A 14,596-nucleotide genomic window follows, 5' to 3' on the forward strand; every position below is an offset into this window, starting at 1 on the left:
CTCCCTAGTTCCGGGCGCGCATTCGCAGTTGCACTACACGGAAGCTGGGAGTCTGATGGCGGTGTCTCACGGTGGGGGTAAGTAGGTATTTAAGTTGTTATGTGATTAATGCCTGTAAGTGGTCTGAGGACGGGGGAGACCCCGAAAACGTTTACTAATAAACGGCTTATTCAAACGGAGAGTGCCTTCTTTGATGTGCGGATATTTGAATGTTTGTAAGCGCACCCCGGCAGCTGGATGACAAAAAGAGTGCTGGTTCCCTGCTTCTGTGTATATGTATTGATTGGACCTACAGAACCTTGTGGAAATAACTGTCCTCACCCTGGGATAACATACGGGGACACTATTTGTTTAGCAGACTGATTCTGCTAATTTGTTTTTAAACGTTGACGGTGTGGTGCAGCATTTGTTTTTGTAATACTAATACAGACTGAATTATGAGTCAAAAGGACACTGAGGCCTCTCAGGTGGATGATCAGTTTGAAGAGAACATAGAGGGAGCTAATGTGTTCCAATTCTCTGAGGCTGATGCAAATAGAATCCGGTTTGATGCCATTACTATCAGGAAACAAAGGGAACAACCTGATCAGATCTTTAACTATATTGTGAAATTAAGGAAGAAGAAAATTGATTTGCAACTCCATGGATGTTACTTATCAGAATACCATAGGAAGGCATTTATTCCAAAAGGATTTAGGATTAAAAACATACCCACTATAGGGCGTAATAACCCTACTTTCTGCCTTAAGTGGTGTGGTATTCTGAACAAGGGCTCTCTGGATCTGATGTTGTTGGTCATACAAGAGGTAAGTGATCAATTAAAACAAATTGAATTAGAACTACAGAACTTTGAGTCTACTCATATGATTAAACTTACTGAGGATCCTAGTGGGGCATGGCTTGATAAACTAAAAGCAAGCATTGACACTTATGAAAAAGAACTGTTAACCTTTAAAGAGCGTAAGTGGGAAGCAGTAACACAGGACTATAAAGAAAAGCGCATTTACAAGTGGCTGCTGGGTCCCCAAGAAAGGGGTAACTTTTCTAGGAACAGACGTGCACGAGTGTTCAAGCCAAGGTCACTAATTACAGTGGAGAGCTCTGATAATAGCTCTGATCCAGAAGGCAATGTGCCCACTCAGAGTGAGTTCCCTCATGGATCTCAATCTATGACTACTCGTTCAAAAAACGAGCAGGGCATAGGCCACACCAGAGGCGAGGGCGGCGTGGGTCGCAGAACAAGAGGGAGACCTCCTCGGCAGTGGCGCAAGTAGATAGTACTGATGGGTCTAATAATATCATCATGAATTTAAGCTCCTATGTTTTGACTAAATCTGAAGAAGCACTATTACAGAAAGGTCTGAAATTCATTCCAACCTTATATGCAAATGAATTTTTCCTCAATGTTGATCTCTTTAAATTTCAGAGATCCTTGAGGTTGAAGGAACACTTTGGGATCCCCAAAGAGGATCCAGTGGGTCTACGTAAGAAGGGCAAGTTTGATCCATAAAGCACTAATGCAAGTATTGCCACTTACGCAAGAATGACCAAGGGGGACATGATGAGAGATCTTCATGACCGTAAGAACAGCTTTCGGAATAATTTGAATAGAGAACAGCACCTAGCTCTCAAAAGCTTACAGAATAACAAAGACTTGGTGATACGGGAGGCGGACAAAGGAGGAGCCCTGGTCCTGCAAGACTATCATGATTATAAGCAGGAAATTGTGCAGCAACTATCCGATAGTGATACATACAAACGGTTACCGGGCAATCCTACTGGATCCTTTAAGACAAGAATTGACAACTATCTAGAATGCCTATATCAACAAGGCATTATTGATAAAGCCCTGAGGGACTATTTACAAGTTGAGCATCCCATTGTCTCTGTGATCTACACCTTGCCTAAGGTGCACAAAAATCCCATCACCCCTCCAGGAAGACCAATTGTGTCAGCCAGGGGATCTATTTTACAACCCCTGGCAACTTTTGTGGACAGTATTCTGCAACCAATCGTGAGACACACTAGTTCCTTTCTTTTGGACTCCATTGAGCTTATCCAGTTGTTGAAGACCTGCCAAACATCTGGTGAAGATGAGTTTCTGGTCACATTGGATGTGACCAGTTTATATACCGTGATTCCCCACGAACAGGGAATGGCTGCTGTTCTGTACCATCTTCTTAGACACCCCTATATTGGCCCTCCGGGTCGATGTGATATCTGAACTATTGGACTTCTGTTTAAGGTGCAATTATTTTAAGTTCGAGAGGGACTTTTTTCTACAGATTTCAGGAACAGCGATGGGGTCCAATGTGGCCCCATCTTATGCGAATCTGTTTATGGCCCACTTTGAAACGGTTGCCACTACTGCCTTTGATGATCCTAGGGTAAGGATGTACCGACGGTACATAGATGATCTCTTCCTTATCTGGTGTGGTACAGAGGATGAGTTATTGGTGTGGTATTCTGAAGTAAACAACATGAATCCACAAGTACAATTTAAGATGACCTATAATGCAAATACCATCGACTTCCTGGATTTAAGGATTTTTAAAGAGAACATAGTCATCAGTACAACCTTATACCATAAAGAAACTGACAGGAATTCATTACTGGATGCCACAAGCTGTCACCCTCCTAGTTTGAAAAAATCACTGTCAAGGTCACAATTTAAGCGAGTGGTACGCAATAATAGCAATCAAGAAAAGAAGGAACAGCAACTACAGGAGATGTACAAGAAATTTACAGATCGTGGATATGGATCTAAGTATCTTGACCAATCACTACTGGAAGCATCAGGGATTACACAGGAACAGGCACTCATTAAGGTGGAGAGAGATAAGAGTGAAAAGAAAATGATTTTTACCACCATCTTTTCACCTGAAAAACTACAGTTCTCCAATATTTTGAGGGAACATTGGGACATTTTGGAGAGTGACAAAACCTTACCCTTTGCATCCTGTGTGACACCACTGGTTGGGTTCAAACGTGGGAGATCACTGAAAGACATGTTGTTAAGACCCGACAATAGTGAAAGTTATATGCCTAGTACATGGTTAAAAACCATGAAAAAAGGTTGCTTCCGCTGCAGTGGTTGTACTACCTGTGGTTGGTTAACCCAGAGTAACACATTCCAACATCCATGGTCTAATAAGAAGTACCACATCCAACACAGGGTTACTTGTACAACCACGTATATTGTGTATTTATTGCATTGTCCGTGTGGTAAATTTTACGTGGGCAAGACCCAGGATGATCTCAGGACGAGGATGGCGAACCACCGGTCAGCGATTCGGCTGGCAATTAAGAATGGTGATTCAGACCAACCGGTGGCTCGCCACTTCAGTACCAGTGGACATGCTGTGTCTGACCTTCGGTATATCATCATAGACCACATTCCACGCAATCCTAGGGGGGGGGCGACAGGGGCAGACGTCTACTACAACGGGAGTCCCAGTGGATTTTTAATTTGGAGACTATGCACCCAAAGGGGCTCAATGTCCAGTTGGACTACCAATGTTTTTTGTAAACGTTGTAGTAGACTTATGCTCACTGCCTCCTTCATGCTAGTATGAAAGGTAGGGAAAATATGCACTTCCATTGGTGCAATGAGTATGTTTAGTGAGGTTTGGGCATAATGTATGATGTTTACAGCTAGGTTCCCTATTTTTAATAAAGTATTCGCCGAATTGAGGAATTCTATCAGGTATTGAACATGGTAGATTAGAGAGTGTATCTTGTTAAAGTAATGGGTCTATACATTTCATCTTTGTGCTCAATTTCTTTTGGTCTGTATAATGGGTACTGATGTAACAGTTTTGACTATGTACTTAAGTCCAGTTGAGGGCATGAGTTTACCACATTAAGAGTACAGTGAGTACATACAGAATGCCCCTCCATTCAAATATAAATTATCGCAGAGATTAGAGTGTAAACAAACACTATATGTTTATTTTGTGAGTTAGCATAGGGGGTGGGTACGATCTGTTCAAGTTACAGTATGCTTAGTTTAAGGCAGAAATACTGATATGTAACACAGTACTTACTTTAGCTACTTTGCTATATTGCTGCACTAGTATAGGTATTTGCTATGTTGGTTGATTTTCACGTTTGCATTTGTACTTTGTAGTTTGTCCCTGTTGGCTCTCCCTAGTTCCGGGCGCGCATGCGCAGTTGCGCTACACGGAAGCTGGGAGTCTGATGGCAGTGTCTCACGGTGGGGGTAAGTAGGTATTTAAGTTGTTATGTGATTAATGCCTGTAAGTGGTCTGAGGACGGGGAGACCCCGAAAACGTTTACTAATAAACGGCTTATTCAAACGGAGAGTGCCTTCTTTGATGTGCGGATATTTGAATGTTTGTAAGCGCACCCCGGCAGCTGGATGACAAAAAGAGTGCTGGTTCCCTGCTTCTGTGTATATATATATATATATATATATATATATATATACAGTATATATATAGATAGATAGATGATAGATAGATAGATAGATAGATAGATAGATAGATTTATGTGTTAATATGTGTATATAGACATATTAACACATAAATATATATGTATATATTCATATATTTATATGCATATATATTCACAGGGAACACACAGTTCCCATAGACCGCAATGTAAAGGCCCTTTTCAGTGCTGTTTTCTTTTCTAACACCTGACTCTTTAAATCCCTTAAAACTGCCTAGTACAATTGGTTTTTTTTATTAAAAACATGCTACTTTTAATAAAAACTATAATACCCTCTAGTTTGAGGGCATTTAGGCCCTTTTAAAAAATTAACCAAAGATCTGAACTTTTGTTAATTTTGTGAGCGTTAATTGCTACCGCAAGCTCACGGTAGCAATAACCAACCACTTGTAATGGCTGGTTATTTATTGTGCGTCCATAAACGGGAACATTTGCCCGCTTGTGGGCTCGCAATTAAATTAGTGCTTCACTTGTAATCTAGCCTATAGTAAATAAATATTCAGAAATTAAATGTGATCATCTGAACATTCATTCATGACAACAATTAAGTGCTTGAAAGCTAGGAAATATTCAATAACAATCAGAGACAGAACAAAAGAATAGGATGACTTTTAGCATGCTATGACGTGAGCTTGTTAGGGATATCAAAGAAACTGTAATCAAACACATGAATCAGTCATCAATGATAATGAATCAATGTTTGCTTAATGTTTACTTTCTCATTTATGAGTAGCTTTTGGTTCTATGTTGTTCTGCAAAAAACTCATATTTTAGTTTAGTTTAGTTCTGCATTTGCCCAATAAGAATGTAAGAAATCCAAGTGTTTCTGAATTATCTTTAAGGGAACACATAGATGGGGTAGGGAATAAAGATAAACACTTCTAATGGAGTGAAATGCCATCAGGAGGGAAGACAAAAAAATACCAGACAAAGTTTAAAAGACTGGAATATAGGTCTTAGTAAATACAGGGATATAAATTCGGGAGAATGCACATCTGGAACAATAGATAGCAGCACTATTTCCTGTCATATAGCTTTCCGGACCTCTATATAGGTATTTCTTCAACAAGGAAAACTAGGAAGTAAATTGGAAAAAATAAAATAAAATTGTAAGTAACATTTTAGGGTTTCAATATCCTTTTAAAGCATGTAAATCCTTATAAAAATGGAAATTAGTGATATAAACTACAATATTTTAAAACCAAATGTGACAAAAAAACACACAAACAGAACTATGTGTGTTTCAAAATAAATATAACATCTGTAAAAATATTCTAAGGCAGTGGAAATACTGTTTTTTTTTATAAATATCATCAATACTGCAAAGATACCTAATTATGCATTTCCATTTCATACATTTACATCCTGCTTTCAGTATTACATACAAATAATTTTCTAGGGCTACATAAGGCTTTTTTTTCCCTGCAATTTCAATCTCATTCATTTTCAAGAACAAGAGTATGTGAGCATCATATTATGAGGGGCATTTTGAATTCTAATGTCAGGGGTCATTAATCACTGTTCTTTTTTATCTGCAGATCACAATATTTACATGCAGTTCATATTGCTGAAGAGGAATATATTCTGAGAGTGTAATCTAAGATGCTTTTTTTCTCCCAGGACTGAGAATATGAGACCAAAATTATATGGAAAAGCACAATTTACTTGGATATTATACTAAGCGTACTGGTCATAGCATCCCATCTGAAGCTTATATATTGGATTTTATAAATGTCATTATTATGGCTTAAGTTGATTTGCAAAGATATTAGACAATATTGAATACTTTAAGATACTAATGATGAGCCTGGTATGTAAATCCATATTTATAAGGAGTTTTTAATGTACAAATACATTTACTAGAAATAATATAATATTCTATTTTATATATAACTTTGCTGTGTAGCAGTGAGTGGGGCGCACTGTAAAAATGAAATCCTGCAGTCAATACAAATCACATGATACTGCTTTCTGCATATAGCATCTTACAATCGCCTATATTTTTCTATGCATGTGTTTTTTCTATTAGGGTATTAAAGTATTTTGAATATTTTGTCACAACCTAGACACCTTTTCATCGACACCTTTTCATTTGTGAGAAAAAAACAGTGAGAAATGTTTAGAGAATTATGCTGGGATTTGAGAGAAAATGTAATACACGTCCATGGAACGCCTATGTTCAGCCCATTTTATGAAAAAACAATTTGTACTTAAAAGTATGAAATTTGTACTTAAAGGGACAGTCTACACCAGAATTATTATTGTTTTAAAAGATAGATAATCCCTTTATTACCCATTCCCCAGTTTTGCATAACCAACACAGTTATAATAATATACTTTTAACCTCTGTGATTATCTTGTATCTAAGCCTCTGCAAACTGCCCCTTTTTCAGTTCTTTTGACAGACTTGCAGTCTAGCCAATCAGTGCCTGCTCCCAGATAACTTCACGTGCACGAGCACAGTGTTAACTATATGAAAAACGTGAACTAACACCCTCTAGTGGTGAAAAACTGTTATAATGCAATCTGAAAAGAGGTGGGCTTCAAGGTCTAAGATATTAGCATATGAACCTCCTAGGTTAAGCTTTCAACTAAGAATACCAAGAGAACAAAGCAAAATTAGTGCTAAAAGTAAATTGGAAAACTGTTTAAAATTACATGCCCTTTCTGAATCATTAAAGTTTATTTTGGCCTAGGCTGTCCCTTTAAATTACAATTTAATCTGTGCATATTTAATACAATTTATTCCTGTGTAATTGAAATAAAAATCTTACGTTTTTGATAAAAACAAAATTTATGCTTATCTGATAAATTTATTTCTTTCCCGGCATGGAGAGTCCACAATTTCATTCCAATTACTAGTGGGATATTCAACTGCTGGCCAGCAGGAGGAGGCAGAGAACACCCCAGCAGAGCTGTTAAAGGGACATTAAACCCAAAAATGTTCTTTCCTGATTCAGATAGAGAATACAATTTTAAACAACTTTCTAATTTACTGCTATTATATAATTTATTTCATTTTCTTGGTATCATTTGTTGAAGGAGCAGCAATGCACTACTGGTTTCTAATTGAACACATGGGTGAGCCAATGACAATCGGCATTTATAAGCAGCCACCAATCAGCAGCTAGAATCTAGGTTCTCTGCTGCTCCTGAACTTGCCTAGATAAACTTTTCAGCAAAGGATAACAAGAGAAGGAAGCAAATAAATAATAAAAGTAAATTGGAAAGTTGTTTAAAATTGTATTCTCTATCTAAATCATGAAAGAAAATTTTTGGGTTTCATGTCCCTTTAAGTGTCACTTCCCTTACCCATAATCCCCAGTCACTCGGCCGAAGGAAAATGGAAATAGAAGATGACACAAGGGCATAGAGGTGACTGAGGTTTATAAGAAAAAACTGTCATCCTAAATGTAATTTAGGGAGGGTCATGGACTCTCCATGCCGGGAAATAAATAAATTTATCAGGTAAGCATAAATTTTGTTTTCTTTCCCAAGGCATGTAGAGTCAATGATTTCATTCCAATTACAAGTGGGAATCAATACCCAAGCTAGAGGACACAGAATAAAAGGGAGGGAGAAAAAGATATGTGTACCTAAACAGAAGGCACCACCGCTTGAAGAACTTTCCTCCCAAAGGAAGCCTCAGCTGAGGGAAATGTATCACATTTGTAGAATTTGGAAAAGGTATGCAGAGAGGACCAGGTAGCCGCCTTGCAGATTTTTTCCACAGAAGCTTATTTTTTTAAAGCCCAGAAAGAAGAAACAGCCCTAGTTGAATGAGCAGTAATTTTCTCAGGAGGTTGTTGTCCAGCTGTCTCATAAGCTAACCTGATAACATACGAAAAAGAAAAGTTCCCAAAAGTTGAGCTTGAAGTAAAAAATGCAAACTTTATTCCAACAGATTAAAAATGGAACAGGAAATAGGATAAGCAATCCCAAGCCCAAGAGCTTGCCTGACCTGTTTTGATCAATGGACCGTAGTCATAGACAAAAATAGTAACACCTGTACACGCAATTTAAAAGGTGAACCTCAATTTGATTGGACTAAAAACATTGGATTGGGACTGCAACTAAATTTAAAGAGACAGTCACATAGATTTATACAAATATTTACATATAAGGAAGGAACAAAAGTAACAGTGCAAGTGTGTACTCACTATACATATAGGCAAACACAGATTTTAGGCTTCATATATCTCCACAATAGTCTATCATAGATTATTTCCTATTAGTGATAACAAACTTATCCTGACATCTTTATTACCGTTCTAAAAAAGTTATTCCAGGGTTTACAAAGAGTTAACAAAAATTCACAGACCAAGTGTATAAACCCATTAGTATACAGCAAATAACATGAAGCTTTATGTGTCTCCTCAAAGCTCCAGCATAATAATGTACCTTATGTGTGTTATATATCCAACATATATTTATACCCTTCCTAAAACCATCTGACTCTGGTATAGTGATGGGCATAATGAAACCTAAATACTAAATGAAAGTGACATAGGTATATTTAATTGTTCTCAAGGGAAGTCAGCACCTCTCACCAAACTTTGGGGCATGAAAAAGGGATTAGCCAGATCAGAGCATCATATTCCAAATTCAAAAATATTTCCAACCTCCAAATAATAAGTAAAATAACCTTTATTCACTTATACAGGCTCCATAATGTAGCAACAACAACGTTTCAAACCAGCAATTGGTTCTTAGTCATGACTAAGAACCAATTGCTGGTTTGAAACGTTGTTTTGCTACATTATGGACCCTGTATAAGTGAATAAAGGTGCTTTTACTTATTATTTGGAGTCTGGAAATCTTTTTGAATTTGGAATTAGACATATGCGTTTCGTTTCGTATTTAAATTCGGACGAATTTGTCAAATTCGGAGATTCGGATCGATTCGAATTTCCGAATTACCGTAGCACAGAATATAACGAATAAATCTGAATTAGTCCGGATTTATTCGTAACATTCGGATGGCCATGGACTAATCACAATTACACTAGTATTGTACTGTATATTAGGTTATATCACTCTGCTATGGGTTACACCTAATATTACAGTACATAATACTAGTCTAATACACAGCACATCCAACCTAACACATACCAAACTTCCGAATTTACAAATCGAATCCGAACCAAATACATCCAAATTTATTTGAATCCGAACGAATCCGAAACGAATGCATTCAAATGTATCTGAATTCGAATTGATCCGAAAACGAAATTCGAAAACATCCAAATCGTTCCGAAACGAAACTAAACAATTTTTTTTGCCGTGCACAAGTCTATTTGGAATAGGTAAGATTTCAGCATAACATTTATAACCTATGTCATGAAAAGTCACATACACAGATACAATAATTAAACCAGACAGGGTAACCACTTGTATCCAAGAAGGATACATAGTTAAATGTATAGAAAATGGAAAATAAAGACATTAATAAAAGTCAATCAGATCAGTCAAATAAATAGAGAGGGCTAATAGACATAATAGTCATTAACTGCATATAAAGACCTAACGTTGCCAATAGTTAATAATATCATATTCCAAATTAAATCTAATCGGAATTAGACTATTAAATCTAAATATTCAGTAAATCTCTTGTCTGCAGAGCAAAGAAAATTTGTCTCCCCCTCTAGGGGGTCTTTTGATTTGTTCAATGGCTCTCCATTTGAAACTGCTAACATCCTGATTATGTACTTAACCAAGTAGATAATGAAGGTACTTTTACAATTGACACAACCTCGTGTGTCAAAAACTTCTCCTGATTGGAAAGAGGTGAATGTTCTGCCAACTTTGATGTGGTCACACGAGGTACATGTACGTCTCCCGCACCTATAGGTTCTGTTGCATTGCAACCATGAACTCTGAGAATCAACTTCCTTGAACATGCTTGGAGATAACATGTTGCCTAGTGTGGCATTCCTTTTTGGCAACAAACATACACCCCTTTTCCACAGTGTTCCTAATTTTTTTATCCCCCATCAATATTGGCAAATTCTTATTAACAATCTTACATATTTGGTCATATTGGTTGGAGAATGAAGTAATACATTTAGGTTTTGCCTGTTGCGGAGATCCTTCCATTCTCCGATTTCTGGGGGCATTTCTGAGAAGGGAAAACGTCTCCATCTTAGTCACCTAGTGAAAAGCTTTATCCCCAGTGGATTTAGGATACCCTCTCTCTCTCCTTTTGTTAAGGTGTCTACTCTCCTAAAGAAACATGCTGTCCAAGGTACAATTATGAAGTACCCTCATAAACTGCCCCTTGGCTATGCCTTTAAAGACATGCCTAGGGGGACTGCTGCTAGCATGTAGCAGGCTATTACCTGCAATTTGTTTTTGAAAGAGAGTGGACACCACATTACATTCAGTTGGTTGACCTCTAAGTAAGATGTCCAGAAATGTAATGGTATCTTTGTGCCATTCAAAAGTGAATTTTAAACCCACATCATTGACATTTAGAATCTTGACAAACTCATCTGCCATGGTTAGGGCAACAGACCATACCATGAGCAAATCTTCAATGTATCATATGTATTTGATCATATGTGTGGATGGGGGCACGTCACCATCTCCATAGATGTGGGACCTCTCCCACCACCCCATAAAGAGGTTGGCGTAGGAGGGAGCAAATTTAGCTCTCATAGCGGTCCCACACCTCTGGAGATATTAACACCCCTGGAACATAAAAAAAATTATGTTCCAATAGAAATCCAACAGCCTGTACCAAAAAATCCTTCATCTCTGATGGTAAGTAAGTATATAGATCTAAAAATAATTCTACTGCCCTAAGACCGTATATATGAGGGATAGAAGACGAGTACAGTGACACAACATCCACTGTCAGCCAGCTGTACTCTTTCCTCCAACTAACATTTTCCATAGTACACAGGACCTGAGTGGTGTCCCTAACGTAACTGGGTAGTCTAGGAACCAAAGGTTGTAAAAAATAATCAACACAATTGTATAGGGGTTCCATCAATGATAGTAGTAAAAGTGGCTTTCTGACCCTTCCGCTTACCAGAAAAAACAACAAACAGGGCAGATGATTGCCGAAAATCTTTAGTTGCTTGAAGGTAATATTTTAGGGCACGCACAACATCCAGGTTATGCAACAGGTGTTCCTTCTGAGAAAGAGGATTAGGACAAAAGGAAGGGACAACAATTTCCTGATTTATATTACAATCCAATACCACCTTTGGAATAAATCCCAATTTAGTACAAAGGACCACCTTATCTGCATGAAAAATAAGATAAGGGGAATCACACTATAGAGCCGAAAGCTCAGAAACTCAGAAGAAATAGCAAGGAGAAACAAAACTTTTCAGGATAACAATTTAATATCAACTAAATGTATTGGCTCAAAAGCAGCCTGCTGCAAAACTCTAAGAACAAGACTAAGGCTCCAGGGAGGAGCAATAGGTTTAAACACTGGCCTGATTCTAACCAAGGCTTGAACAAAAGATTGAACATCTAGCAGATCCACCAGACGTTTGTGCAAAAGAATAGACAGAGCAGAAATCTGACCGACAAACCTTTCTCTAGGCCCTCCTGAAAAAAAGACAAAATTCTGGGAACCCTTACTCTGCTCCAAGAGAAGCCCTTTGATTCACACCAATAAAAGTATTCACGCCATACCTTATAGTAAATCTTACGCATAACAGACATCCGAGCCTGAATCATGGTATCAATCACCTTCTCAGAGAAGCCACGCCTAGCCAAAACTATGCGTTCAATCTCCAAGCATTCAGCTTCAGAGAATCTAGATTTGGATGGAGCAAGGGACCCTGAAGTAGAAGGTCCTTCCTCACAGGAAACTGTCAAGGGGGAAGAGATGACATCTTCATACACCATCTTCGGACATCCTCCCGATGATAGAGGCAAAGAATGACTAGGGATTATGGGTAATGGAAGTGACACTTAACACCTCTGCTGTGGTGTTCTTTGCCTCCTCCTGCTGGCCAGGAGTTGAATATCCCACTAGTAATTGGAATGAAATCATGGACTCTCCATGCCTTGGGAAAGAAATACAATTTTTGGTGAACAATTGTTACAATTTTTGATGCACCTTAACAATACAATGTTTCCTGCATATTGATGTATAAATGGTTCAATTATTTGTTTTGTATGATTTTTAAATTACAATTTTCATTGTGCACTTTTGTATCTCCTTCCCATACGCGAATGCAGTATACGCCCCTTAGCGAGATACCCTGTTTTAAGGATAAAAAGGGGCTTTCTATAATTCCACCAGGAAACAGAAGGACTGGTGAACATTCTTAAATAATTTTGCCAGCCCAGAGACTGAAGATAATCATCCCCTAACTCTTCAATGTTGCTTTTAATGTAAAAAACAAAGAGGTCTCCGGTACAGCAGCATGTATAACACACCAGTGCTCAACCCTTAAAATTCAGCACAGTATATGATAACAAGAACCCCACCTGTATCTCTCTCACACAGGTGTTGGTTATCAATCAGCAAAAATATCAAAGGTTTGGCGTGTTAATACAATCTACGGCGGTCAACTGAAAAAGTCTCCCTTATGAAAGACGAATGTCCCATCCAGTTAGAATCAATTAAAATGTAACTTTTATTAAGCATTTGTAAAAAACAAACAATTACAGACCTGGATCGAGTTCTTAGTGACAGTACTGTGTACTTTAGTAAATACCTCCGATTCCCACTGTGGCATCACTAGACGCGTTTCGCCGAAGCTTTCTAAATAGTGACTATTTTAATTGATTCTAACTGGATGGGACATTCGTCTTTCATAAGCGAGACTTTTTCAGTTGACCGCCGTAGATTGTATTAACACGCCAAACCTTTGATATTTTTGCTTTTAATGTAGCTGTGTGCTTACAAGAGAGTGCCAGACTTTCAATGTGTTGTGTATTTTCCCTATGGGCTTTGCACCCAGGCTTGTCTGGGGTTCAATGCCTTAGTCACTGAAAGCTGTACAGCTGGATGTGAGTTTTGGTGAACACCCAGGGCTGTGAATTTTGCAGGGCCATTGGATGTGTACCCAGTCCGGTTTGAGAGTACAGTCCATTTACACAATACATACAATATAAATATCTCTACCTATATAGATACCATCACACCTATATTAGCTTGCTGAGCAACCCACAACAGCTGCAACTCTTCTAGGACGGCTTTCCCAAAGATTTTGGAGTGTGCCTGTGGGAATTTGTACCCATTGAGCTAAAAAAGAAAGCGTGATGTTAGATGAGAATGTCTGGTTCGCAATCTGCGTTCCATTTCATCCCAAAGGTGCTCAGTGTTTCCTCATGGAACTTGTGTTGTGCACAGGAGCACAGTCATGCTGGGACAGATAAGCGCCTTTGCCAAACTGCTGCTACAACATTGGAAGCACCTAATTGTCTAAAATATCTTTGTATCCTGTAGCATTAAGATGACTATTCACTGACATCTGAAGAAGGAGGTATCACTGATCTTCGAAAAAACATAAGGATTACTGCCTCTGACTGCAAATTTTATTTTAGACCTTTTTTATCCTTTATGCCACCCAACTATAGTGATTTCAAAAAACTATATATATCACACAAATTAAACCCACATTGACCTCGAAAATTGGAAATAAACTTAGACTGCTGATTCCTGCTCAAGTGAAACCTCAATTCAATTATTTTGGTGGCATAATGCCTTATGTTGTCTGAGGGCCTGTTTGTGATTGTTAGTCCACTATCTGTTGTCACTTCCTGTCTTCTTCTATTAAATACTGTATACATATACCTTCTCCCTTTTGCTTTCATTTGTAAACACCATGCCTTTACTTTTCAGGAATTAACCCTGCCAACCCCAGAAGGCAGAGAAGTGGTCAGGACGGATACAAGCACAGGAACACAGGGCACCTGGTGACATAGTACAAAATGGAGTTTTTGTAAATCCATACTTACCTCATATTGATTAAGGTAAACTATTGTGAGTATGTATATATATATATATATATACACAGTACTATATATATATATATATATATATATATATATATATATATATATATATATATATATATATATATGTCCCATTTTTTATTTCATATAATTTTCCTACATAACTATCTGAAAGACATGCAAATATGTTATTACA

The sequence above is a fragment of the Bombina bombina genome, chromosome 7 (genome assembly GCF_027579735.1).
Source record: "Bombina bombina isolate aBomBom1 chromosome 7, aBomBom1.pri, whole genome shotgun sequence".
Taxonomy (NCBI): domain Eukaryota; kingdom Metazoa; phylum Chordata; class Amphibia; order Anura; family Bombinatoridae; genus Bombina; species Bombina bombina.